Source organism: Tenebrio molitor, chromosome 4 (assembly GCF_963966145.1).
Source record: "Tenebrio molitor chromosome 4, icTenMoli1.1, whole genome shotgun sequence".
In the NCBI taxonomy this organism is placed as follows: Eukaryota; Metazoa; Arthropoda; class Insecta; order Coleoptera; family Tenebrionidae; genus Tenebrio; species Tenebrio molitor.
Genome location: NC_091049.1, coordinates 16688463 through 16715786, shown reverse-complemented (window position 1 = coordinate 16715786; position 27324 = coordinate 16688463). Strand labels below are relative to the sequence as shown.

Below are 27324 nucleotides of genomic sequence, written 5' to 3'. Positions count from 1 at the left end.
TCAATTTACACACGAACGAGTTGAATACAACGTTTTTTTGTTGGACGAGCCCTTTAAAGGCTCCAAATCGCTTAAAACCTTTAAAATTAGCTTGACGTTTCGTTTTGACAAGTTGTGACATTTATCAAAATCCGTTCACATAGGAGAAAATTCTCAAATTCTGACAGTCGAACAAAAAAATAAATTTTTGGTTGATGCCGTTTAATATAATAATAATAATAATAATAATAAACATATCATGTTATCAAAAGAGCTAAAAATTTGACTAAAAATATTGTGACCAAAAGTTGGCCAGTGACAGCACCGGGCTCTCAGGGGGTTTTTCGGGGCAGAGGGCGTGGGTTCACAAAATAAAAAAATGGGCGCCAGGCAGCCTTTTTGAGCTGGTTTCAAACTTGTCCAGTTGCCGGGACAAGTGCTCTGATCTTAAACGTCTAGGGAGTGTGAATTGATACTCGTTGATAATAAAATAAAATTGGGTTTATTCGGTCCAATGCAAAGTTCTCACACAAAATTGGTCGTGCTGTTTTAGTACTGGTTCACACGAGTGTGGCACGGTTCGCATGTAACCAAATGAATAAAATGCGGAACCGGTACCTTTAGATGGTCTTAAAATTTACGTGGTCTCAACCAGAAAAGCTTTTCTCTTACAATTGACCGAAACTTAACTTAACAAGAAATCCTTAGACGAGTAATAAATGATTTTTAAAATCTGTGAAAGGAAACTCTCCCGAACCTTCAACTTCCTCCTGTAAATGCTAATGAAATTAACCCAAGGTCAAGGCTTGGTTTCCACCTTGACGATAAACGAAGATTGATTCCTACAGGAAGGTGTGAAGTCGGTATAGCTCCGAAATTGAAATTGAACGATAAATTTTCTGAATTTACATTTGAAAGTGATAAAAAAAGTTGACAAAAATTCTTACTGTTTTACAAATTGCAAAAAAATACAAGAAAATGCAGAAATTACTTAGGTGAGAAGCGGGAAATTCGAGGCGCTCAAATAAATGAAAATTGTCCGCAATAAGAGTGAGTGTGCGACTTATCTTTCGTCAGATGGTTGCGTGTCCTCGAGGAGCGTCTTTTTGTCGTGCGGTATTGTTCCCTAAACGGTGGCGTCACGGTGTGACTAGACGTTAACTGGTCTTGCGACGGCTCGAAATAACGATGTGGCGAACGGCCACCCTCAAAACGATGATTCTGGCGAAGAATCACCCTCAAAACGATATGCGGTCTGGCGATGACCACCCTAAAGAACGATATCCAAAGGAACGACCCCTAACGAATTGACGTTAGTGTTACGAAACTCAATCGATTCGGTAATTACCTTTCCGCTGAAAGGGGTTGCTCCACGATAAATCGAAGGAGGACTTTCCGGTACTCCTTCGCGGTACGGTAACGGTAATCTGGCTCGAACTACCCCTAATAGACGAAAGTTAGTGAAGTGAATTCGCTAATGAAGGATAATTACCTCTATCTCGCTAGACGACGAGGGGTTTCTCGACCACGATAAACGGTAACGGTAGCGGTACGATAAATTTCGGGCTCTTCGACGGCCCCGAAGGCTGGCAGCACCGGACGATAAGCACCATGGCGTTCGGCAATCCGCTCTCGGGGATGATTGCGGATCCCGAACGCCACGCACGTGATTCGCAGCTCTCGACTTGCGGCACAGCCGCCCGCTGGGCGGTCGCCGACCGAGTCCTCTAATTTCCGCTCGCGATGGGTTTTTTTTTGTTTACCCCCGATCTAGGATAGCAACACGAAAGATCTGGACCTTATTCCGTTGGGCGTTAAGGCGTCCCGGTAATTGCATGAACCGCACATCTTGATGACTACTTCCGGCGATACTACACTTGCGCGCTAAATGACAGATGGTCGATGGTTTGTTTAGGTTGGAAATCACCGATCGGAAAATTCAGATGTTAAAGCGGTAATGTGTCGGTGAGTCCGCGCGTAATTCACGAAAGATGTTGACGGCTATTTCCCGCAGGATCTCGAAAGGATGAACACACAAGGATGAAGGAAGAAGTTTGGGGAGAAGAAGAGAAGAAGATAACTTTCCGGCAAGTCACGGGAACAAAAGGGAATCGGAACTAACTTTGCCGTACGGTTACCCGAGCTGAGAAGAAAAAGAGAGGAATTGAAGGAAAGGGAAAGGAGAAAGAAGATAAAAGAGAACGATAGACAGATAGGCCGCAGCTAGACAGCCTAGAGGCGTGAGGCCACCTCAGCCTAAAATTTAGGGGCTAACATGTGTGATTCCAGCCGCCCCAAAACTGGCTGGCACAAAGACTCTACAAAATGAAACTCGAAATGAAAACCGCGAAAGAAACAAACGTAAACCGAAAGTGAAACTGAAAGCGAAACTGAAAGAAAACTGAAAGTGAACCGATAAACAAAAAATGAACCCTGAACCGATAAACTGAAGATGAATTGATTGACGACACAAACAAACTGAATGATTTCGAAATGAGCGTCCCGAAAAAGGTTACGGCAGGGTGGGCGCGTCGCGACGTCATGTGCCGTGCGCTGTCTTGCTAGTTCCTGATTTTCGAACAGCGATCTTATTGTCCCGCGAGCAAAAGTAGGACCTCTTGGCCACCTACCCCGGCCAAAACGAATAGTGGCATTTTGACCTGCTACAATATATCTGGGTGTCTTTTTCCTTTCATTAAATATGCCTGAAATTAATTGTTCAAGCAATTACGATAGTACTAATATGTATGTGACCGTTTTTTCTTTTCCAAAAGATGAAGAAATAAAAAAAACATGGATTAAATGCATTCATAGGGAGTCATTTAATCCAACAAAACATTCAGCAGTGTGTATCAAACATTTCGCAGTCATCGGTTATAAGAGTCGACAAAATGATCAGAAACGATGGATCCCTATTAGAGGTGGCAAGAAAAAGACCAACAATAATTAAAACTTTTAAGCCTTCTTAAATTAAAGTCCGCGAAATTTGGAACATTTTCTTTAAAAGACTTTTCAGTGAATGACAGAGATGAAAACGATAATTCTCTTTTTCCGTTATCTGAAAACATCTCTTTCTTTTCAGAAATACCAAAGAATTCATTTGATACATCCCCAAATTCTGCTATATTGTCATGTTTGTTCTATATTGCCGCATAATGTGCACATTCACTAATTCAATTTTTTAACGGTTGTGAAAATTGTTTAACATACTCGTACATTACCACCAATTCAGATTTTGTTATAAATTTTACCAACTGTGGTGAAAATGACTTCGCAAATGTTGGTGAATATTTAAAAAATTTAACAAGAGGTGCTCTAAAAACCAACTCTCTGAATTATTCTTTGAAACTTCTATTAAGGCATATCAGATATTTAGTGAGCTTATTTGCCATAAATATGAAACTGAATTTCTATGAAGCGGTAAACAAAGGATCATTTTACGGGACAATGTTATAATTGGAAAAATATGTAGAAGAAATTAATGACGAATGTATTTTTTCTTCAAACGTCCGTAAATTATGACATTATCCTGCTGCATTGATAATTCTAAAGTGTCACTTCATTGTCATGGCATCTAACGAGCTGACGAGCGGCAGATATTATCTTCGCTGAGGGCGTCCGTGAAGTTATTATCTCCACTGATGAGCAGCAATAAAGTAAACTAGCTAAATCATTTGAAATTCCTACTTGGTCTCTTAACATGTCTTTTAATAATTTGTTATGAAGGTTTGAAGAAAAAATAATATATGTTATTCGGAGCAAAAATGGTTTTATGTGTTTAGGCTGGTTTGTCTGCCTCACTGCGTTCGGCAGCCTATCTACCAGCCGCATGACATAACTACTTGTGAGTAGGCGCGCAAAAGTACCATACAGCGATAGATATTTCCTTTGGACTTTGGTGCGATTTAACTTGTTTATCCACACTGGCGAGGCGTATGTCAATATGGGGAGAATTGCACCGCGATATATTGTCCTTAGGGCTGCCGGGGCGGTTTGTCCCCAGTGGCGGGCGGCACGACGACGAAGGGCCAGAGTGATGCTTCGGCTCTTTGGGTGGCACAAGCAGCGTTAAGTTCGAAATTAAACTTGGGGTCGATTATGATCCCTAAGTATCGCTGATTGTTCACCCTCTTGACCAGGGCATCGTATAGCAGCAGCCGGATGTCCCGCTGAAGGACGCGCGGAGGTGACTTATGGACCATAAAGACGGTCTTCTCGGTTGACAAAGTTAATTTATTTTCGGTGGCCTAATTTGTCACGAGGTCGAGAGCTGTTTGGACGACGGTTTTCAGAATTTGTCTGGAGTCATGACCGACGATGATGGCAAGATCGTCTGCATAAGCCACTACCTTTGTACCCTCGGGCTACTCGGCGTTCAGAAGTGGGTCCAGTAGAAGTTCCACAGGGTTGGACCCAAGACCAAGCCCTGGGGACAGCCCTTTCTTATTTTCTTTTGTGTAGTTACGTCTCCCTGTGTAAAAAGCACCGTACGATCGGTCAGGTAGCTTTTAATTATAGCTAGAATCTTATGCGGCGGATGTCTATCCCTTAGAATGCTGAATAGGCCAGGCCACCAGACCTTGCCGAAGGCACCTCGGATGTCGACGAAAATAGTTATCACGTATTTCCGAGGTGAATCGGAGACCGCCGTTTGATATAGTAAGAGAGCGTCGGTAGTGGAGCGGCCTGGTGAAAACCCAAATTGGAAAGGGGAGTGTAGCGGCGTGATTATGTCTGTTAGTTTGTACTTGATGAGGTTTTCCAGTATTTTTGCGTTCGTAGGGAGTAGAGTGATAGGACTGTAGTTTTTTACGCTGCCCACGTCATCATAGGGGTCTTTGAGTAGCACGACTAAATTTCCAGATTTCCAAGCTTGTGGGACGTATCCTCTGCTCAAGCACGCGTTGTAGATTCGCAAAAGAAAGCGTCCCATCCACGGGTGGAGCAGCTTGATAAGCCGTCCAGGGAGCCGATCGGTTCCCGGTGCTTTGTTCGGCTTGATTTCCTGAATGAGGCGGTTGAGGTCTTCTTCAGTGAAAGGGTCGGTATCAAGTGGCAGCGGTTCCAGGGCTGTAAAATCGCGTTGAGCGTTTTGCTGTAGATGGGTGTTTGTAGAGGGGTCGTCGTCGGGGAGTAGCTTGTGCAGCAGATATTTGAGCGTGTCTTGGGGTGTTAGTGTTACAGAATTGTCTTCCCTCGTAAAGCAGCTAAGTACGCCGGCCTTGTGAAATTTATCTACCGCAAGCTTGTACGTGACTCCCCAAGGGTTGTTTGTAAGTTCTCGCTGGATGAAAAGGTCCCAACTCTTCTGACGGGCAGCGGTGAGCTTTCGTTTAAATCGATCGTGAGCTGCTCTCATTTCGGTGTGCAAATAGTTGGCGTATTCGGGGTGACGATTTTTGTAGAATAGCGATTTCTTTAACATCTATATTTTGCGGTGCCTCTCAACTTCGTCCGTCCACCAGTCCGGGCGGTGGGCGAATCGCTTCCGTCTCACAGCTTTTGCGGCTACACAATTACGGATGGTGCTGTACAAATAAGTGACCGCTTGACTGATCGTTTCCGGATTGGAGACGACCGGAGAAGTCCTGTCGAACACGCTGTTCCAACCTTGCAGGGTTTCCGCGACATATTCTGGGGTTACTCGGCTGTAGTCCATGGCATGTTTGGGGGCAGTTGTAGAGGCAGTACTGTTGGCAGGGTCATTTGAGAAAGTGTACGAAATCGCGTTGTGGTCGGAAGTTATGAGGGAATTTGAGATATTTGGGGTCGCAGACGGGGTAGTAAGCTTGGCCCTTTTGAGTTTTGGAAAGTCGCAGAGTACCAGGTTTGTTTATAATGTCGAGATCATTTTGTGTTATAAATTCGTCAAGTATTGGAAAACGTATCGTTCAAGCTGTCAAACCACAAGGTTCCCCGGGTATTGAAATCGCGTCTGCTACCTGCAGTCGCCTCGACAAGCCGCTGGATGGTTGGGATTTCCGACCGGATGTCTACCAATGGAGGCAGGTAAACGCTCGCAAAGTACACAATAGTTTCTCTCATTTGCACCGTGATCACTACAAAGGCGGTCGTTCGAAAGTTGAGGGACGAAAAGGGACTCTATACAGTCTTTGTTGAAAATAATGGCAGACTTGGGGGAAGTGACTGCCGCCAAATGAAGGCCGTTTAAATGGGGAATTTTGAAAACTGAACCATGTCGACGGACGTATGGCTCTTGTATTAGTGCGAGAGAGATGTTGTTCGCTAACATGTGCGCTACTAATAATTCATTTGTCACTGTGTGTGATTTCCGTAGGTTTATTTGTGTTATACCGTGTCTATCCATCAACGTCGTATAAGGTTCAATTAATGACGTCTTGAAGCCGATGTTTGTATATGGGGCACATGTTAGCTGCTGTGTGTCCTTGGCACCGCTGCGTAGGCAGTTTACGCATTTGTGTTTGTGTGAGTGCTCACGGTTTCGGCACGCGTTTGAATCGTGTTCCGTGCTGGAACAATAGCCGCAGGCAGTGGGTGAATTGCAATTCCGCGAAATGTGGCCGTATCTCTAACAATTGTAACAACGCGTTACTTCCAGGAAATCACGTATGTGGTGAGATCGCCACGAGGTATATACGCGACCAGTTTGTAGATAAAATCGGCGAGCGGCTGGGTGAACCTCAACGATAAAGTTTGCGGATCCTGCAGAGGAGCGCGAATCAGTGTTTCTTTGAATTCTCCGGTTTTGTTTAAAGATCTTCCCGATGAAATCGTCCGGTAGATTCTGGCCGGTTGGTTCCTCGACTAGCTGCTCCTGTCTTGTGCCTTCTGACACGTCCGAAATTAGCATCCGGGGCCACCGTTTCCTGATGGGAACTGCTTTTAGCTTTAGGTCTTGAAAGACTTTAGATTCTGCAAGCTTTAGTATGGAGTCACAACGGGACTGTAGGAGGATAGCGTTGTCCTTTCACGTTACAATTTTATCTACACGAATTCCATAATCCCCGGGGGCGCGGGAGTGGAAACTGGGGCTTTGCTGACTGGTGTGACGGTCGGAGGGCGAGCGGCGATCGCCCCGTAAGTTGTGGCGGCCGTCGAGTTGGCAAGTTGCGCAGCCGCCGCGTTCTTAACTATTTCCTCTATCTTAGTCTCGTCTATGGGGGTCCCTTGGGAGACTGCTGACGTCGCGAGGTCACTACATAGTAGATTATTTAGGCCTACCTGAATCAGATCCAAGGGTTTCCTTTAGCGTTAGAAGAAAGTCGCGAGCTACGGTAAGGTTGGCGCTAGATACCATGACCTATGTCTAAGTTTATCTTAATTTGTCTTTTTACACGAGATTTTTTTTTAACTTAGTCTACTCTTGACATGTAGTTTGTTGCATGAGAAGGAGCCTGTGTCTGATTAATTATTATCATTTTATCCTTGGAATTACATTCTGACCTAGCCTAACCTTAACCTAAAGCCTAACCTAACCTAAACTAGCCTAACCTGACCTAACTAACCTTAGCTAATCTAATCTAGCCTACCTAACCTGTCCTATCCTATCTTAACCTAACCTTTTTTTGTTTTTTTTTTTCGGGAGGAGGGGAAATACTTTACGTACAACCCCCAGGACACCAAGCTGTGCTGGGGCGTGTGGGACTCCTCGCCATGATGGTGGGGAGCAGCCTCCCCTCGGCCTGTAGATCAGCGGGCAGGACCCCCGTTAACACTTGTAGGGCCTCAGCCGACACCGTGCGATGGGCACTGGCTACCCTCACCAGAACTCTCCTCTGGACCCTATTCAGTGTTTCCACGTTCTTTTGGTATTTGAGGCCGTCGGCCCACTCTGCCGCCCCGTATAGGAGTCGACTGTGTACGACCGCTGAGAGAAGTCTTCTTCTGCTGCTACCTGGCCACTTCATATTGGGCATGATCCTTCCCAACACGACCACCATCTTTTCCGCCTTTGCAGCTACCTTCCCCACGTGAGAAACGAAGGTCATGACCCTTAACTGATGTTGCTGGTTGAATCTCCTCACCTCCGACTTGAAATTTCACGTCTCCGGGTCTCCTTTTTCCTGCCAGCAGGACGGCTTCCGTCTTTTGGACAGCCAGCTTCAGACCTGTCTTCTCCATCCAGGCTACTACTCTCTCCAGGGCATTGCATTGCCAAACTCATAAGTTCTTGTTCGGTTTTCGCCGTCACCAGGACAGCTAGATCGTCCGCAAAGGCGATCAGCCTTAGGCCCTCCGGCAAGTCCAGTCCGAGCACCCCATCGTACAGCACGTTTTATAACGTGGGTCCTAGCACCGATTCCTGGGGAACCCCGCACGTCACTCCGATCGTGGTTCGTTCATCTACCACTAGGCTTCTGTCCGTTAGGTAACTTTGTATCAAGCTGACGAGGTACTCGCTAGTGTTTCTCCTCCTCAGAGCCTCCACTATCCCAGTCCAAGGGGCCGTGTTGAAAGCGTTCTCTACGTCTAGGGCGATTAGAGCACAGTAATCTTTTCTCCCCCTGCTACCCGCATTCGCATATCTTGCCACCTTGAGGACCTCCTCAATCACGTGCTGCGTCGAGAGTCCCTCTCGGAAACCGTATTGGGCATCACTCAGGCCTCCTTTCTCCTCGAGCTCGTCCGCCAGTCGTGCTCTGATCAGGTGTTCCATCAGCTTCCCCAGACAGTCCAGAAGGCATATCGGGCTGAACTTTCGTTTGCCTTGACAGTCTGTTTTTCCTTTAGAAATCAGTGCCAGCTTAGCCCTCTTCCACTCGATAGGGAACATTCACTCTCGCGGCAGCCGTTTGCGAGTTGCAAGATGACATCCGGTGCGGCTCTTACGGTCGCTTTTACGATCTCCGCAGAGAGACCGTCAGGGCCGGGAGCCTTCTTTGGGCGGAGCTTGTTTGCCGCCGCTTCGATCTCTTTCAGATCGAATTCTGCGACCTCTTCGGGTGGTTGCCTTATCCACACGGGCAGGGGAGTGTTGGGAAGAGTTTCCGAACCGCTCCCCGTGTCTCGGCGCCTGCTGGTGGTGTTACTCTACCGAATTTTCCCATGGCGGCCTTATATCCAATCCCCCATGGATTTTCGTCCACGTCTTCGACCAGCTTTTTCCATGCCCTCTCCTTGCTCTTGAGGATTTGAGTTTTCAATTCCTGCCGCACCTTCCTATATTTCTCAGCGGCCAGCTTTCTGTTCCTCTCGTTTCCCTTTGCCCTCATCATCGTTCTTCTTAGTGTGACACAGGCGGCTCGGGTGTTTGCTATTTCGGGCGTCCACCAGTATGCGGGTTTTCGCCCGTTTTTACCACAGTATTTCTTTTTCAGCACACAGTTGCATGTCTGTTTGATAGTTTTGGTAATTGCCGCTACCGAAATCTCATGGATGTCGCCCACCATTTTTTCCAGTTCCCTGGCGAAAGCTTCTTCCGACTCTTCTCTCCAAAACCATCCTGCACTTGTTTTGTTTTCTTTTTCCTTCTCGCTTGACCCGACTATTTCGTACGTAATCAGCCGGTGGTCGCTCAAAGTCTCTGTGTCGTCCACTTTCCAATTCTGTATTCTTGGTGCTAACCCACTGGTGGCACATGTGATGTCGATTACTGGCTGCCCTCGTGCTCCCACAAACGTCGTTTTTTCTCCTATATTTTGTGTAATCATGTTGTTTGCAGAGAGAAGGTCTGCTAACGCGGCCCCCCTGTTGTCTCCCACCTCTGATCCCCAAATCGGTGATTTGGCATTCAGATCTCTAGCGACCAGTACCTCCAACCTTGCATGTCTGATGCAGTTTTCCAGGCGTCCCAGATACTTCTTGAATTCTTCGATGTCGATGTTCGGTGACACGTATCCGCTAACTATTCTTACACCTTCAATTCCAACCCAGACGTATTCCTTTCCTGTTCCACAGTTCTCCACTCTCCGGTTTCTGTTTAGAACTTTGATGGCCGCGTTCCGGTATGTGTCGACGTACCATCCCCCTTTGTCAATCCGTTTTTATTGGGTTCGCTGGCTACGAGTACATCCGCCTTGGGTTCCGATTCCATAACAAGGTCGTGCGCTGCACGGCTTCTTATTTACGTTTATTTGCATTATTCTGAGTACGGTCGTGATCTTTCTCCGCTCCGTCTTGACCTTTAGTTGTTTGCGTCCCCTCGCTTCTCCGTTTCCCTGAGGTTCCGCGTATCCGAATTGCGGTTGGTCTAGTCACAGGTCCTTTGGTTTCTTGTAGGACGGCGGTCGCGTCCCCTCAGGTGGTTTGGAGCCTGTCCTGTCCCTTCTTTTGGGTCTTTCGGTCATCCATCTTTTTTGCCTCCATCTGCCGTTTCTTGGGGGCGTCTTTGAAGGCCTTGCACTGTGTCGAACCCGCTGCGTATCCAGCTCTGTTGCACTTTATGCAATATGCGCCGTTCTTGCATTCACCGGAGTGGTGCCCCTCTTCTCCGCACTTTCGGCATTGGTTCTTTTTGTCTACTTCCATGCATTCGCTGGCGTGATGGTCGTAGCCCCAGCACTTGTAGCACATTCTTATGTCTACCCTCTCCCGGATGCTGCAGCTATTCAGACCTACCTTTATATTTTTCATCTGGAGCATTTTTCTGGCCATTTCCCTCGATACTCGGAGGGTGGCCACCTGTGTGCTTCCGTAAGCGGGCCTAAGTTTTCCCACTGTGAGGTGGGTTCTTTTTAGGTCCGTCAGATTTTTTGAAGGCCTTTTCCAATTCGTCTGCCGTCGTCAGCTCGTCCATGCCTCTAATGTGAAGCGTCGTCGTCCCTGACGGATCAAGTTTTCTCGTCTTGGCGCCTGCCGCCTCGATTTCGACGATTTTCTCGATGCTCGCCACGTTCCCGTACAAGAGTCTAGCGATCAAACCGTGAGGAGCCCACGATTACGCTCGACTGTTTCCGAAACGTTCCGAATTTTAAGAATGGAATGAAGTATGTACTAATAAACTTTATCTAATATTCATGACAGTTTTGTTTCTACTCAAAATATAAATTTAAATATCATTTAAAAGCCCCCTTCAATATATATTTATTTATATGTTTAAATTTCGTTACCGATGTTAACTAAGATACCTACTATTACGACCCAAAAGACCCAGAAGGTCGGGCCGGCCACAAAACACAAATCAGGTGTCCAGATTGGGGCGCGGAAGGGAGAGAGATACAAACTTTTGAGGGACAACGCAACATTTATTTCTGCCCGGTATATACAGGGGCGGTTTGGCCGGTTCCTGCACCTCGCAGGGTGCGATGTCGCGCAGGACTGGTCACTCCTCGTTTCCGGTACTTGATGATCGAGTCGTGGTTCAGTGGGACCTTGAGTGTGGCTCGAGGAAGACCGTCCTGGTTTCCGAGAGAAATTTGTGTCGCTGGCGGAGCTCCTCCGGAGTCGGGGCTCGCTTCCTCCCTGGCCGGGCTCTACCGGGTTGGTGCCTCCACGAGGTGGTGTGGCTGGGTGAAGGTGAAACGGTGAACAGGAAAGTCTTGCGACGCTAGTACCGCGATTTATCCGTCTTTTGATGATTCCGGTTCCGATCCCTAATTGGATCGCGAGCCTATCCCTTCGCCGGTTAATCTTTATCGATCCTTTGACCTTCGCCTCCGGGACGTTATTTCCTTCAACGCTCGGACACTAAGTTTTAACACGGCGAAACGGTACTATGTGCTGTTCGGTGGACCTTTGCACGGAAAAGAGAGCGAGTTCTTCCGTTGCAGGTTTTGCGTCGGCGCTCTTCACTAATTAGTGGGGACGAATTTGCGGGTGGTTTTACCGACCCATAAAATCGTCACACTACCTATTAACATTATAGCAAAAAAATAGATAAACACAATTTATTGCAATAATGCATATACGGTACAAAAAAGAATATACAGGTGTCCCAGACTAGAACTGATGCGACAGATTTTGCATACAAGTTCCTTTTTTGAAACTAATAGCGAAAATGTTAAAATAAAATTAAAAGGATCAATAGTTTTCGAATTATGAATTATTAGAAGTGACCAATCGCAGAGATTTTCTTAATTAAGGAAACAGGTTATTTTCTTAAGATTTTTAGTTTTCGAGGAAATTGTGTGTTCATCATAAAAATAAATAATGAAAACATTATTGAAGAAAATTTTCATTGTCTAGCAACTGAGTAGCAGTAGTGAATATACCTTTCACCTGCGGATAGAAAAACCCCCATTGGCCACTTTCAAAATAACATAATTCAAAAAGTATTAGCCCCTTTAATTTTCTTTTAACGTTCTGGTTCACTTAGTAAAAAGAAATTTACACCCAAATTTTGTCGCATCAGTATTGGTACACCTGTATATGTATAACAACTACACTTATTATACAGTCCGCTACAAAGTATGGCAACTGTTAAATATCTCGAGAATGGTTTCTTGGAAATTCTTGAGATTTGGTATGGAGTTAAGAGCATTTAAATTCTATTCTTTGCAATTTTTTCAGTTTTATACTATCATTTGTTTTCGAGATACAAAGCTAACTAGAATTTTTTTAAATGGCAACAGGGGTTAATTTTATGATTTTTGAAAAGATATTTTTTTTCTGAATTCAACGATGTATCACATGTAATAATAGTTTACATAACAACCACAATTTTTTTTTTTAATTTAATTCAAAAATAAATAAACGTAGCTACCGTTTGAGGCTCTTTTTATTAAACCTATCGAACCGTTTGTTGGAATTCTTTGAAATTTGCTACGGAGTTAAGGGCATTTTTTAAATTCTATAATTTGTAATTTTTTTTGAGTTTAATACCTTCATTTGTTTTCGAGATACAAAGCTAACTTGAATTTTTTTAAATCGCAACAGGGCTTAATTTCATGATAAAGAGTTTTTTTTTAATTCAACACTGTATCACATAATGACCGTTTCATTTTTTGTGTGTCATCAAAAGTGTCATCACTTCAGCACAGCTTCGTCTCCTATCACCATATCCAATCATCATTAGAACTTCTATCCGCTCGGTTTCGCTTAAATAAGGCATTTTTATAATAAATAAATTAATAATAGAAACTGTTTTCAAAGATAACTGTTTGAATTAAAATTAAAAAAAAAATTGACCATTCTTATGTAAACCATTATTACATGTGATACATCGTTGAATTCAGAAAAAAAACCTCTTTTCAAAAATCATAAAATTAACCCCTGTTGCCATTTAAAAAAATTCAAGTTAGCCTTGTATCTCGAAAACAAATGAAGGTATAAAACTGAAAAAATTGGAAAGAATAGAATTTAAATGCTCTTAACTCCTTACCAAATCTCAAGGATTTCCGAGAAAGCATTCTCGAGGTATTTAACTGTTGCCATACTTTGTAGCGACCCTGTATAATGTCATCTTGGTGCAATAAACTAAATGCTAAATTATTTTTGTTGATTTTAGGAGTCTCGTTAGTTTTTGTCCTACTTTTCTTCTTAGTGGAGAAAAATTTTCTTCGCTGCAAGGAGGGACAAAGTTCTGTGGTTCGGAATCCATTGCTGCTAATATAGATTCCATAGGCAGAAGTGCTTTTTCTATTACCTTGCATTTATCCACTGTCGAAGCTTTCTCCAAGATGCACTGGAACTTTTCTAAGAGTTTTTTCTGATAATTGCCGAGTTCAGATCTCAGATTTGCATTGAAAGGAAGAGAACTTGTGAGCTGCTTCAAAGCAATTCCTTTTTCTTTCTCTTTTTCATTATAATCAGTAAATAAGTAGTTCTCGTCATTGTCTTGAACGGTAACAGTTGGTTTGGATTGTACTAAATACTGACACAAAAGGTGAATATGTTTACATATATTCCATTTAACACATGAATCCAAACAGGAACATATGTAAGCATGAATGCATTTACCACATTTTACACATTTAAGTTCACACATGCAATTAGGATTCGCCTTTTCAATTGTGTAAAAATCATCACCTCTTGAAGAACGTACAATCCAGCTGCCTTCCTGTTCTTCAATAATCGGTGTGTCATTAATTTTGTCTATATCTTTATCTTTCTCAATTCACTCATTTTAGCAGATATTTTGCCTAAAAATAATTATAAACTTTAATTATTTGAAAAAAACTAACTTCTTTTTATACCTTTATGTATAATGATGTGATGAGTTTTTCCTACAATTTATCCCTCACTAATTTCATGATAGCATTGATTGCTTTATCGAGTCTTTTCACAGTTTTTCCTTTTAAATAAATATATTTTAATGTGCGGTGCATTCTCTCCAAATGCATATTTGTGTTTAACCCCGTATGTTTTCTGTAACAATAGGCCCATGATTTTCTATTATTATAATAATTTGTATTGTATTGTCCAAAATTAGTCAGTTCGTGATCATTTGTAGTACTGTTAATAAAATTTTTTCAAAAGCAGTTTCGTCCAATTCTTCTAATAAAATTCTCAGCGTAGCATGTACAGATAACTGCTTTTCTGTCTTTTTGATTTTCGAATTAACTTTTTTTTTCCAAGCTCTTAGTACATGCCAACTGCAAAATAATCTGAATTCAACAGGTCCCATTACATCAGACCACGCAATATAGAAATGTTCTGCCATATCTGACATGAATACTCGAGGAGTTGCTGAAACCCCTAAAGCTTGTCTTAGTACTGTAATAGTAGTTTATTTGACGAGTTCTTGTGTAAATTGGGGTTTTTTGGCTCGAGTGGGCCAGTTTAAAACGCGAGTGAAACGAGCGTTTTAAAGGTCCACGAGTGCTAAAAAAGCCCAATTTATACAAGAACGAGTTGAATACAACGTTTTTTTATTCGACGAGCCCCTTAAAGGCTCCAAATCGCTTAAAATCTTTAAAATTAGCTTGACGTTTCGTTTTGACAATTGGTGACATTTATCAAAATCCGTTCACATAGGAGAAAATTCTCAAATTCTGACAGTGTCGAACAAAAAAAAACTATTTTAAAAACAACATTGTCGGATCGATTACTGAATGCAAATAAACAAGGAAAACCTTGCCGCAATTCGTCTAGAACCATAAGCGTGGTTAATTCAAAATTGTATGCATTTAATCCGTGAGTACTGTCAATGCAAATACAGTCACTACCATATTTTTTTAAAGTTTCCAACTGCGCGTCATTCATAATTATTAGAAGAAAATCTTCTGTCCGTAGTTCACAATATGGACTATCTAATTGTCCTTGTCCCTTGTAGAATCTGATTACAGAATCGCAGACATTTTCTTGAATTTCTGAGATCCAGGCCTCAACACTGACATAATCACTAGAGTGTCTCACAGAATTATTTAAAGTATATAACTTCGCTATGTTGCCGAGTTCAGATCTCAGATTTGCATTGGAAGGAAGAGAACTTGTGAGCTGCTTCAAAGCAATTCCTTTTTCTTTCTCTTTTTCATTATAATCAGTAAATAAGTAGTTCTCGTCATTGCATTCTTTCCATTTTTTCTTCTGTGACAGTATTCCTGATTTCGTTAATAATGTCATCAAAAGGAATTTTCTGGCTAATTTTTGTGGCAAGCTTATTTCTTTCCAATTTGGTTAATGGAGTTTTACCCAAATCCATTTGATGACCAACGTGAGTTTTTACAAACTTAGCTGAAATTTCTCCACCTGTATTGTTTATAGTAACATCCATTCTGGATGGGCAAAAACCATTAATTTTATTACTACCCATAATTTTAAGATGTCTAATATTTTCCCCACTACTTTTAAAAATCCATCACGATGACATCGATAATAGTAATGAGTTTTACTTTCAGATTTTTTTTAAGCGTATCTAATATATTTAGAAGTATTGGACTTTTCGGTTTCATTTTTCCATTTTTCGAATTCGTGAAAATTACTAAAATCCCTACACTCTGTGGATATGTTTGACGAGAATTTTCATAATTACACAACGCACATTTAACTCTTTTGGACACTTGGAATCTGCTTTCACTAAATTTTCTACATGTTGAAAAATGTCTGATTAAATTAAATTTACTCTTAAATTGTTTTTCGCAATGGTGACAAATAAATATTTCTTGTAACTTTGTTTCTTGGTGTATATTATTATAATGCCTTTGGAAATTTGATTTTTTAGATAATATTTTCTCGCAAACTGAGCATTTGTAAGTTGTTTTATCGTCCATTGTAAGCTATTCGGGAAAAATATTCTAATTTTAATTATTTTTTGAATGAATAATGTAGAAAACGTACCTACCTTTAAATTTAATAAGTAACAAATTGTTGAACTTAGTATTTCACAAAATCACAGAAGTTAATACATTCGATACTGATCGTCGGTAATAATCGAAGGCGGAAAACTGAATAACTTTAACCCATTTCTGTTCTGCATTGTACTCCTTTTTTTGTGCTTATACAGTTTCCAAGAAAGCGGTCGAGATTATCTTCAATTTCCCGCCTTGGCTTGGATGGGTAATTTACTTTTTGCTTTAATGTTCGTTGTTAGTTAACATGGGTATCGAAATTTAAAAAATTAAATATGTAGTTATATTGGAGGAGGCTTTTAAATGATATTTATTTATATTTTGAGAAGAAATATTTTTTGAAAGTACAGCAAAACCGCCATGAATGAGTTTAGTTAGAATTCGGATCGTTTCGTAAACACTCTGGCGTAATCGTCGGCTCCTCACGGTTTAATCGCTAGACTCTTGTCGTTCCCGTCTCCTTTCTCGATGAGAAGAGAGCCTTCTCTTGTTTTTCTCATCGTTCTCACAGCCTTCTGGTTTCCTTCATGTATGACCCTGTACTTTGTCTTTTTCAAGAGCTGTGAGTAATCACGTCGGACACAATAAGGGCATTGTTCCTTCTCCTTGGGGGCCTTTCTGTTGGTTTTTCTTTTCCTAGCTCCTGCTTCCCTTCTTCGTTGCCCTTTCGTTTTCTTGGCACATAAATGATAATCTTCAGTCCGTGTCGGCTGAAGACGCCTTCTGCCATCCGTCGGAACCTCGTCAACCCCCCCATGTCCGGCTTAGGGATCGCCACTTTCGCCTTTCCCTCCTGGATCATTATGGAGCACAACTGTTCCAGATCTCCCTCTCCTCCTTCTCCGCTTCCATACGCGTTATATGTCTGTCAGACGATGTGTTCTGCGTGATATTTCCATAGGTGGAATGGAATGATATGTATAGGTGTGCGGAGTGTGCGGCTATCGTCTCGTTTAAACAAGCGATTTCAAGTGATTAATAGTGGCGAAAAATTTTTGACCTTGTAATAGAGAGATAAAGTTGATTCGTGCTCCAGGGTGGTATAACGGCCGTTTTGAAATATCAGTCTGGCGTAAGGTTGTTTTTCTTTCTTTTTTTCCCACGTGGTTCGGGTTCAATATCGACAAGCAAGGTAAGGTGATTTGATTATTCCTATCAGTTGATTTTTTGGGAGCTCTCCCGCTGCAAAGGTCAAAATGAGCGCTTGCGCTAACTGTGACAAGCCTATTGGTGGTTTTCCTTCAATAAACTGCGACGGATGCAATAATTGTTTACATGTATCTTGCACAGGTCTCACATCCGAGGACCGCATAACAAGAAAAAAGATCCGTAATGTAAAAATTTACTGCAGCAAATGCACGTCCAAAGCTGAACAAACATTGAGCATCCATGAATTGTTACAGACATTTAAAAGAGATATTATTGCTAGCATTGAGCAAAAAATAGAACAAAAAATTAGTGAGTTGCAAAATGTGAACCTATCGTCTCTTGAATTTGAAGAAGTCACAAGTGAGGCCGTCGAACGAATGATACGTGCTAAAAATGTAATTATCTACGGTGTTCCGGAATCGAGCGGCACCGCTGAACAACGTCAAACCAAAGACGCAGCTGAGATCTGAAAAATTATCAGCGCTATTACTCCGGAAGCTATTCCCCAGAAAATTATTTGTATCGGCAAACCAAACTCATCTAACACGCGTCCTCTTAAAGTCAGTTTATCTAATGATATGATCGCTAAGGAAGTACTGAGAAACAAAAATAAGCTTATTAACTCTGACCTGCCTCGTTCAATCTCAATCTCAGATGACAAGACTTCGAAACAACTGGAATACCTAAAGAATTTACGTACCGAATTGCAACTTAGACGTGATAACGGGGAAGATAACATAACCATTAAATATGTGAAAGGAATTCCTTCTTTTATCGAGTCAAAAAAGTAGAAACTGCAGTAGTCGAATGGTCCCTAATGTACACAAACCTAGCTTCGTTAATGGCAAAGATTGATGATTTAATACTATTCGTTCAACTTCACAAACCGGCTTTTTTATTAATAACTGAAACATTTCTCAGCAATAGCATTCCCGTCTCCTTAGTAAACTTAGACGGGTACACCCTTTATCGCAGTGACCGCAGTGATGGAAGAGCTGGTGGCGGTTCATCCATATACATAGAAACCAACATTGTAAATGAGTTCAAACCTAAACCTATAACGTTTCGATGTAGTACTTCTGAGGTTACGATACTTGAACTCGCTTCTCTACACTGTCTTTTACAATCGCCTGCGTATATAGACCACCCTCTAGGGCCCTGCTGCAAGATGATATATACCAACGATAGACTGGTCCTCAACAGACTACTTAAATATTAAAAACTATGCTGATAATTCAGCTGCCTATCATTTTGTTGAAACCCTTGTTAACTCAAGTTTATGTCAAATAGTTTCCGAACCTACGCGCTTTAGGCAAAATCAAAACCCATCAACGTTAAATTTAATTCTGGTAAATAATCCCGCATTAGTAAGTCAAGTCGATTATATAACCCTGCTGTCAACAATCCAACTTAAATCCAAATTAAAAAACGATTTGGAATCAGTGCAATGGACCAGCGATTTCTTCTCAAGCGATGATCCAAACGAAATGTGGAATAAGTTTATTACATTCTTAAATACAGAGATTAAGAACAACACCCATACGAAATATACTACGTTTAACTCATGAAAGCCCTGGATTAACGATGATCTCCTACAATTAATCAAGCATAAAAGACGGTTATGGAACAAGTTTAAAAAATCACACGCGCAGCAGGATTATGACACTTTTCCAATACCGTTTCGGCGAATCTTTCTACCGATCCCAAAAAAATTTACAAATACATCAGACGGTCATTGAATACTAAGGTTTCAGTACCGCAGTTACGTAACGATGATGGATCGCTATGTTTTGATGATAACAAAACAGCGAATATTTTTGCAAAATACTTTGCCGGGTTGTTTACAACTGACCCTCATGGGTATCGGGTGAATAGTCAGCCTGAAGTTATGCTTCCGCAAATCTCGAGTGTCATAGAGAATGTACAATTTACTGAGGAAAAAATTAAAAACTGCATCTTTAATTTAAAATCAACATCATCACCTGGAGCAGACGGTATAACAACATTACTATTAAAAAATTGTGTCGATATCTGTGCCAGCCGCTACAACTTATCATGCAGACATCTTTTGAAAACCACATACTTCCGTCTGCCTGGAAAATTGCTTCAGTACCGCCCATTTAAAAAAAAAAAAGGAGACAAATTCTGTGCAGAAAATTATAGACCCATCAGTTTAACCTCAGTGGTTTGCAAAGTAATGGAAACTATTATCAGTGAAGATCTATCCAAATATGTAGTGGAACGGAACATTCTTCCTAGTCAGCAACTTGGTTTCATAAGAGGTCGTTCGGTCCTTACAAATTTACTTTCATGTGTTAATTCTTGGACCAAATCTATAGACGAAGGTATTCCTGTTGATGTGGTGTTTTTAGACTTCGCCAAAGCTTTTGATCGTGTCTCACATAAAAAACTTTTATATAAACTAGATCAAATTGGTGTCAAGGGAAATATCAAGTTATGGATAGCTGATTTTCTGAAGGATAGAAAATTCTTTGTGCGTGTTGTGTCCCTGCGGAACCCCGCACGTGACATCCATTTCTTCCCCTTCGCCCAGGAGCAGTTTTCGATCTTGCAGATATTTCATAATTATCCTTATAATGTAGGATGAGATGTTCCTCCTCTCTAATTCTTTGGTTATTAATCGCCAGTTCGCGGAATTGAAGGCGTTTTTCGCATCTATTGTGACCCTCTCTTCCCGTAGGTTCCTATGTTTGCTGCCTCGGCGAGTTGTTTCACCCTGATCATGGCGTCCACGGTGCTTTTCCCTTCCCTGAAGCCGTATTGTTCCTCTGACCATCCTCCCTTTTCTTCCAACTCTCTTTTTAGTCTCATAGCTATGAGCGCTTCGTACAGTTTTGAAATCGTATTTATGAGGCAGATGGGCCTATAGGCTGCTTCTTGGGACTCTTGTTTTGGTTTGGGTATTAGCACCAACCTCGCCGCTTTCCATTCTGTTGGAAATTCGCCCCTCCTTAGGAGCCCGTTCATGATCTCCAGCATCCTTTCTGGGTCCGTCGCTACCGCCAGCTTGATGGCTTCGGGCGGTATACCGTCCGGGCCTGCGGCCTTTCCTGATTTGATCTTAGCTGCAGCTCTGGTAAGCTCATCTATCGTAAACTCTTCCACGTTTTCGACGGTAGGGACAATCCAGACCGTTACCGGATCAGCCGGGAACAGCTTCTTGGCTAAATCAAGTCTATCTTCCGGGTCCAGCTCGGTTGCACTTCTCATACCGGTCCTCTTGGTGACGATGCTCCAGCCGTCTCCCCACAGGTCCCCTTCAACCACTTCCACTACCATCTTCCACGCCTTTTCTTTTGAAGCTTTAATATCCCTCTTGATTGCCCTTTTTGCCTTCTTGTATTTGTCAAGATATCGTCCGAGCAGGGGTTCTCTCTCGGCGTTATTTTTTCTTCTTGTCCTGGTCAGCTTCCTTTTGCACGCCAAGCACTTCCTCCTCAGCTCAGCAATCTTGCCCGTCCACCAGTATAACGGTTTTCTCCGGCTTTTCGTTCTCTTGGGTGGCAGGGTGTTGCTACAGGCTGCTTTGAGTGCTTCGGAGCCGCTCCTCTCATTTAGCTCATCCAACTTCTCAAATTCAACTTGTATCGCTTCCTTCAGTTGTTGTTTCCTGCTTTCGGAGTATTTCCATCCTTGCACCTCGATCCTCCTACGCGCTTTGTTTTCGTTGCCAGGTCTTCCGTGCACCAGTGCGAAGATTATGTTCTGGTGATCCGACAGGTTTTCCTCTGCGTTAACGTACCAGTTCCTGACTCGCCTCGACAGGGCTCTGCTTGTTAGCGTCAAGTCTATGTAGGACTCGCTTGCTCCTCTTACGTATGTTGGAGTTTGTCCTTTGTTTTGGACTACCAGTCCGTTAGAGGCCACCCACTCCGAGAGAGTCCTTCCCCGCGAATATTCAGTCGGGGAATTGCACTCGTGGGACTTCGCATTGAAGTCCCCGTTTAGCAAAATGTTTTCGCCGGTGCTATTCCTGATCTCCCACTCTAATTCCTCTAGGAGATCTTCAAAGTTCTCCAGCGGCGAGTTCGGAGACGCATAACAGCTGATCAGCTTGACGTCTCCTATCTCGATGGCTGCGAAGTGTCTTCTCGGTTTATATCCCGTCACCTTTAAGGCTTTATTGACGACTTTTACCGCGACGTCCTTTTCCGCATCCATGTACCACCTCTCCTTGGTTGCTATGAGCTTATTAGGCTCCGATATTGTGACCACGTCGATTTCCTCCTCCTGAATGGTCTTGTGGAGTAGTTGGTGGGCTGCTCTGCTGCGGTTCAGGTTTGTTTGTAGCAGCTTTATCATCTTTTTCTGTGCTAGGCCGCCACCTCCTTCGCCCCTGAGGCGAAGGGCCGAAGGCCCTCCCCCCCCCGACATCGGTAAAGCGATCGCCTTGTGGGGTTGTCTCGCCCCTTTTGCCCTGCGGGGCGTCGCGTTCCTCCTTGAGTCGATTCACGCCTATTCTTCTTGGCGAGCATCCAAAGTGCCCGCCTCCTCCTCGTTTTTTGGAGGGTCTCCTTTCCCGTCCGACCTCCTATGGGTCGACGATGTTTCTTCCTCTTTCCCATCTCTTTCGTCATCTTTTCCGTTTTGCAGAAATGTTGTTTTTGGATTCTGTTGGTTCTTCTTTGCTCTCACTCTTCTTTCGTTGGCCAGTGCTTCTTTAAAATACCTGCGCTGCGCTGAGCCGACCGCATGTCTGGCTCTGTTGCATTTGATGCAGTATGCTTCATTTGCGCACGCTTTAGACAAGTGTCCCTCTTCGCCGCACTTGCGGCATCGATTCTTCTTGTCGGTCTGTTCGCAGTCCTTCGCTTTGTGGTTGTAGCCCCAGCATTTATAACAGATTTCCACATCAATCCTTTCTTGGATTGTGCAGCTATTTAACCCAATTTTTACACTCCTTTTACTAAGCAGCTGCAGGGCCAGCTCTTTGCGGACCCAAACAGTCACCGCCTGTGTACCGCCATAACTGGGTCTCAGCTTTCCCACCGTCATATGCTCCACTAATTTATTTCCTGTCACCTCACTCAGTGCCTTTTCGACGTCTTTTTCCCTTGTAAGTTCGTCCATTCCTTTGATGTGGAGGACCACCATTCCTGCTGGCCCCAACTTTTTAACTTTTCCGTTTGTCGTCTCTATCTCGATTATTTTTTCGAGACATTTGACGTTTTCTTCGCCCTTCTCTACTTCAATTAGCAGCGAGCCATCTTTAGTCTTTCTTTGTGTTTTAACAGGTTTCTGACTGCCCTGCTTTATTACGCCATCTTTAATTTTTTTTAGGAGTATTCCGTGTTTCCTTCATTTACTATGAGCACGGTGTTTTTGTTTCTCGCTTTCTCTGCCGCCGTCTTGTACGTTTGTTTGTTCTCAGGTTTGCCGTTTTCCAGCTTCCGCGGTACGTAAATTTTTACTTCTAGCCCGGGCGGTCCGAAAATGCATTCTACCATCCTCCTAAATCTTTGCAGCCCGCCTATGTCCGGTTTAGGGATGGCCACCTTTTTTTTCTCCCTTTCCTAACCATGGCTAGCCGCAGCTGGTGCAGGTCATTGAAATAGTCGCGCTCTTCCATTCGTGTTATAACTCTCTCCGAGGTGCACTTCTCCTTGTCCCCGTATCTGACGGAGATTTCTATGCTTGCTACCCTATTTCCTTCTAGTTCAGCAAGCTCTGGGTACCTCTCCTTGAACATTCTCGGTAGACCTTTTTCCATGTCGTCGCCCTTTTTTACCCATACAGTCAGATCCGTATCTCTTGCTGCCTGTAAAGGATTTCCTTCTATGATTTCTGTCACCGTGTAACATGGGTCTTCCCATTTTTCGGCGACAATGCTAGCATACTCCTCGTACGTGCTTGCCTTCCACACTTGTTCCCTGGTGGTCTGTCCAGTTTGCGTAGAGACCTCTGTTGTCTTTACTCTACATTCCATTGGTCCGTCCATATCCTCTGTTTGTACCTCAGCTTCTTTTGTTTTAGGTTTCCGCCTCGTCTTTCGTTCCTCATCAGTCTCGTCACGTCTGAGGTTTGCGAGCTCTCTCTTCAGATCATGTTTAGTTTGGAGATATTTACTTTCTCTCTCCCTCCAGTCCAGTTTTTTCTCTTTCGCCTCTTTTACTACGGTCCTATTTATAGACCGTATCTCCTTTGCCAAGTTTTTCAACTCTTTGTGTACGTTTTGATTTGCCTTGCAGAAGTCTGCCAATTTGTCAATCTTTGTCTGTAGAGACAGCATTGCGGCACTGATTTCCGCCGTGGGTTGTGACACGGTTGGCGAGTTCTTTTTCTTCCTTTTTTTGCTATGCCTTGAAGGGGTTTTCAATTCCCATTCTTCGTCATCATCTTCGGAAAGGTCCTCCTTTTTCTCTGCTTTGCCGCCAGAGGTCGGGTTAAGAGAGTAGAACTCTGTAAGACGCTGTTGTTTGCCCGTCTTTTTTCTAATGTCATTATCGGAATCCTCATTGTCATCCGATTGAATATTTTTTGTGTTTTTACCTTCAGGTGTGTCATCGTTCACAATGATTGGTGTATTTTCTGTTCTTGATTCCTTGGACATAGCTGGCGGTGTCCGAGAGATAGAGTCTCTCCTCAGAAACGGGTCTATCAAGTCCGCCGTTTCTATTCTTCCTTCAGTTTTTTCGGGTGTGTTTTGTTGTTTATCCATCATGTTCCCACGAGTATGGGACGAAGGCTGGTCGCCCGTCGGGTGACGCCCATCCCGAGGGGAAGGCATTTATACTGTGGGGTGCGCCAGGTGCCCGGCAGGTTTTTACGGCGGGCCGGCCGGTTAAGGCAAGCCCCCCGGCCGCGAGTCCTCACACGACGTACCCCTGTCACGCTCGCAAGGGTTGTTGAGGTGTGAGCCGCGGTTACGGTTTGTGACGATTGATCCGCGTTCGACCAACCGTAGCTCCGATCTCCCCCGGGTTCGCCAGTTCCCGTGCCACAACTTCCGTGGTGGATCCTGAGGGTTGAGCCGTCCTTTGTTTTTCGCCGGTCCGCTCGAGCCTTGCCGGCATGGGTGACCCTGCCAGGAGCGCGAAGCTTCCGCCGGCATCGCCCCAAGCATCATTCCGGTTACTTAAGCCCCTCCACCAACGACAAGGTCTCACGGCTCCTTGGAGGAGTATCCTAACCTAACCTAACCTAACCTAACCTAGTCTAACCTGTCCTATCCTGACTTCTCTAATTACAATTGTTCTATTTGGGTGTTGGGGTCAGTCCGTGTCACTTTTTGCAAACATTTCGAAGATGATGTCGTCTTCCGGATAGGGTATCAACGTCAGATCTGGTGGCCAATTCAGGTTGGCCCGCAACTTGTCCCGGGCCTCCTCGAAAATTGGATAGTCCAGAATTCGATGAATCGTGTCGTCCTCAATGTTGGGGCAACTTTGACAGTGTCCATTCTCGCTTTTTCCAAGACTTTCTTGGTGGATTCCAAAGTTTCCATGTCCAGTTAGGACTTGGGTCTTATGATGCGAGAAATTGATTTCCGGTCCTGCAAGGCGTCGATAGACATCGGGAATGAATTCGAAGGTGGTTCTGCCTTTGGGTGATGCTTCCCATCGGGATTGCCACCAGTCTATCGCACAAAGATTTATGTACTCCTTGCAATGGTGTCTAGAGTCGAAAGTGTTTGGAGTGATGATTTTTCCTAGGAAGGTAGCATTTCGCCCGTGTTTGATTTCGCTCAGACAATTTCTTATTTCAATTTCCAAGTCCATTGGTAGGTTGCCGGCTAATACAGCGGCAGCCTCTTTGGAGACAGACGCGTAGCTCTAGCTCAGGATTCGGTTGATTGGTGCCTGAGCAGACAGATATTGGCGGTTTTTCTCGAGGTGCAGTCTGTCTTTCCAAATTCTGCTGCCATTCGACAATATGGGTACAATGGCTCGATGGTAGATGGTCCTCAGTGATGTTGCTGAATTTTGTCCGAATTTTCTCGCGGCGAAGTTTGTTAATTCCATTGTGATCTGTCTCGCTTTCCGGGCAGAGTAGCTTGCGTAACTTTCAAACTGCATCTTGCTGTCGATTATGATCCCGAGGTACTTCTGTGTCTTCACAAGGGCGATCTTCTGTCAGTGGATCTTGATGTTGAGCGCCTTCAGTGTTTTGATTAAGGCAGGCCACCAGAGATTGTCGAAAGCGCCCCTGATGTCGAAATAGATGGTCGCGACGTATTTTTCATTTGCGTTTCTGACTGTCGATACAAGTCTCTCCAGGGCGTCAGTTGTGGAGCGTCCCTTGGTGAATCCGTACTGATGTCTTGAGTGTAGTGGCGTTAGTTCAGCTTCTACTGCTTTTCTTATGATCTCCTCTATGATCTTTCCGTGTTCCGGTAGAAGAGTAATTGGACGGTAGTTTTTGATGCTTGTGTGGCTTGCCTTCGGGTCCTTCAGGAGTATGACGAGCTTTCCTTTTTTCCATCTTATCGGGAAATGACTAAATTTAAAACATGCATTTAAAATCTTTACTAGGAGAGGAGTTATGGTTGGATGTAACCTTTTGAGAATTTTCCCTTTCAGATTGTCAGGTCCCGGTGCTTTCTTATTTTTGATCAGCCACACGAGGTGGTTTACTTCTTCTTCATTGACCTGTAGGTAACTTCCAGGTTCTCCAGTTATGGCTCGGTAGTCTCCATGGTTTATTCTTTGCTGTTCATCATTTGTTGTTGGGTCATCATCTGGTAGAAGGTTGTTTATTAAGTAGGTCATTGTGGTTTTATGGTCCCTGGTAATTTCTCCCTCATCGGTTTGGAATGAATGTAAAATTCCTCTGCTTTTGAACTTTTCAGCGGCTAACTTGTAGACAACTCCCCAGGGATCCCGAGACAAGTCATCTTCGGCGAATTTATCCCAGCTCTTTTTCGTTGTTTTTCCATTTTTGCTTTGAACTTCTCTTTTGCCACTGTCATCGCAGCATGTAGATGGTCGGAGTATTCTCTGAATTTATTCCTATAGAAAAGGCTTTTCTTGGCTAGATATATTTTCCTGAATCTGACCAATTCCTTGTTCCACCAGTCTGGTCTCTCCACATATTTTTCCGCATTTTTCCGTGCGTTCTAAGAATGTCATCAATTCCTTGGTAAAGTTCATCCGTTGTGAGTTCAATTTCCCGAGGGGAGTTGATTGTCGGATGAGCTTCGTCCAATCTGTTGATTAGGTCTATGATGCAGGGTTGAAGAATTTCATCTTTTATTGCATTCGGATCCAATTTGAAGTTGGAAACGGGTGTGGATTGAGCTGCCGGTAGAAAGTCTCCGCCTACGTCAAATGTGATTAAGTTATGATCGGAAGAGGTTGCATTTGTTGTTTTCCAGTTGTTTATGTTTATAGCGAGAAGCGCGGACACGATGTTTAGAATTAGGTTATTTGTAGTTATAAATTCTTCAATAGTTGGAGATCTGGAATCATTTATTCTGTCGAACCAGGTATTGGAGCGGCAGTTAAAGTCCCCGCAGATAATTATTCGCTTTCCGAGAATGAATTCTGGAATTTTGTCAATTTCTGTTATTATCGGCATTATATTTGCTTGCGGGGGTAAGTAAACACTCAAACAAGATTTGTGTTTTGTTAATTTCAATCGGAATTAATGTCAGGTATTTTGTCGAGAATTGAGGGAAGTAGATTGGCTTTAGATCCAAGTTATGTTATTGCAGATTATTATCGATAGAAATTATTCATGTTTGACTGATGCGGTTGTTAAATTTGCGGTCTCAGGTATTTTGTATTCATTTTTGTTTTTAATTTTTGCTGCATATGGTTCTTGTAAAAACATTAAATGTATCGGGTGTTCATTTAATATTCTAGTAGCATTACCTATGGAAATATTTTGTTTCTGTGAAGGCATGTCGTCGTTTGAACTTCCCATTTTCTATAAACGGTATGTCGAGAGCTGATCGCGGCCACAAACGCAGTTCCTCGTTTATTGCCTCTTGCACCACAAGAAATTTGGGACAATGCAGAATCCCATGCATGGAATTGTCATCCTCTCCCTCGCACACGTCGCACTCCTCGTCTTCCCTTTTTCCTAT

General features: G+C 43.3%; 2 long non-coding RNA genes and 1 pseudogene across 2 annotated transcripts in view; all 3 read right to left on the bottom strand.

Annotated features, from left to right (window-relative positions):
• The window catches only part of LOC138127757 (uncharacterized), a 299284-nt gene that overhangs the window by 42797 nt on the left and 229163 nt on the right, over positions 1-27324 (bottom strand). The window lies entirely within an intron of this gene.
• LOC138129584 (uncharacterized) lies at positions 463-1771 on the bottom strand. The gene is made up of 2 exons (XR_011159265.1): positions 1472-1771; positions 463-1422 (listed from the first exon to the last, which is right to left on the bottom strand). It is a non-coding gene; the product is annotated as an uncharacterized lncRNA (long non-coding RNA).
• On the bottom strand, positions 12806-16627 carry LOC138128159 (uncharacterized; annotated as a pseudogene).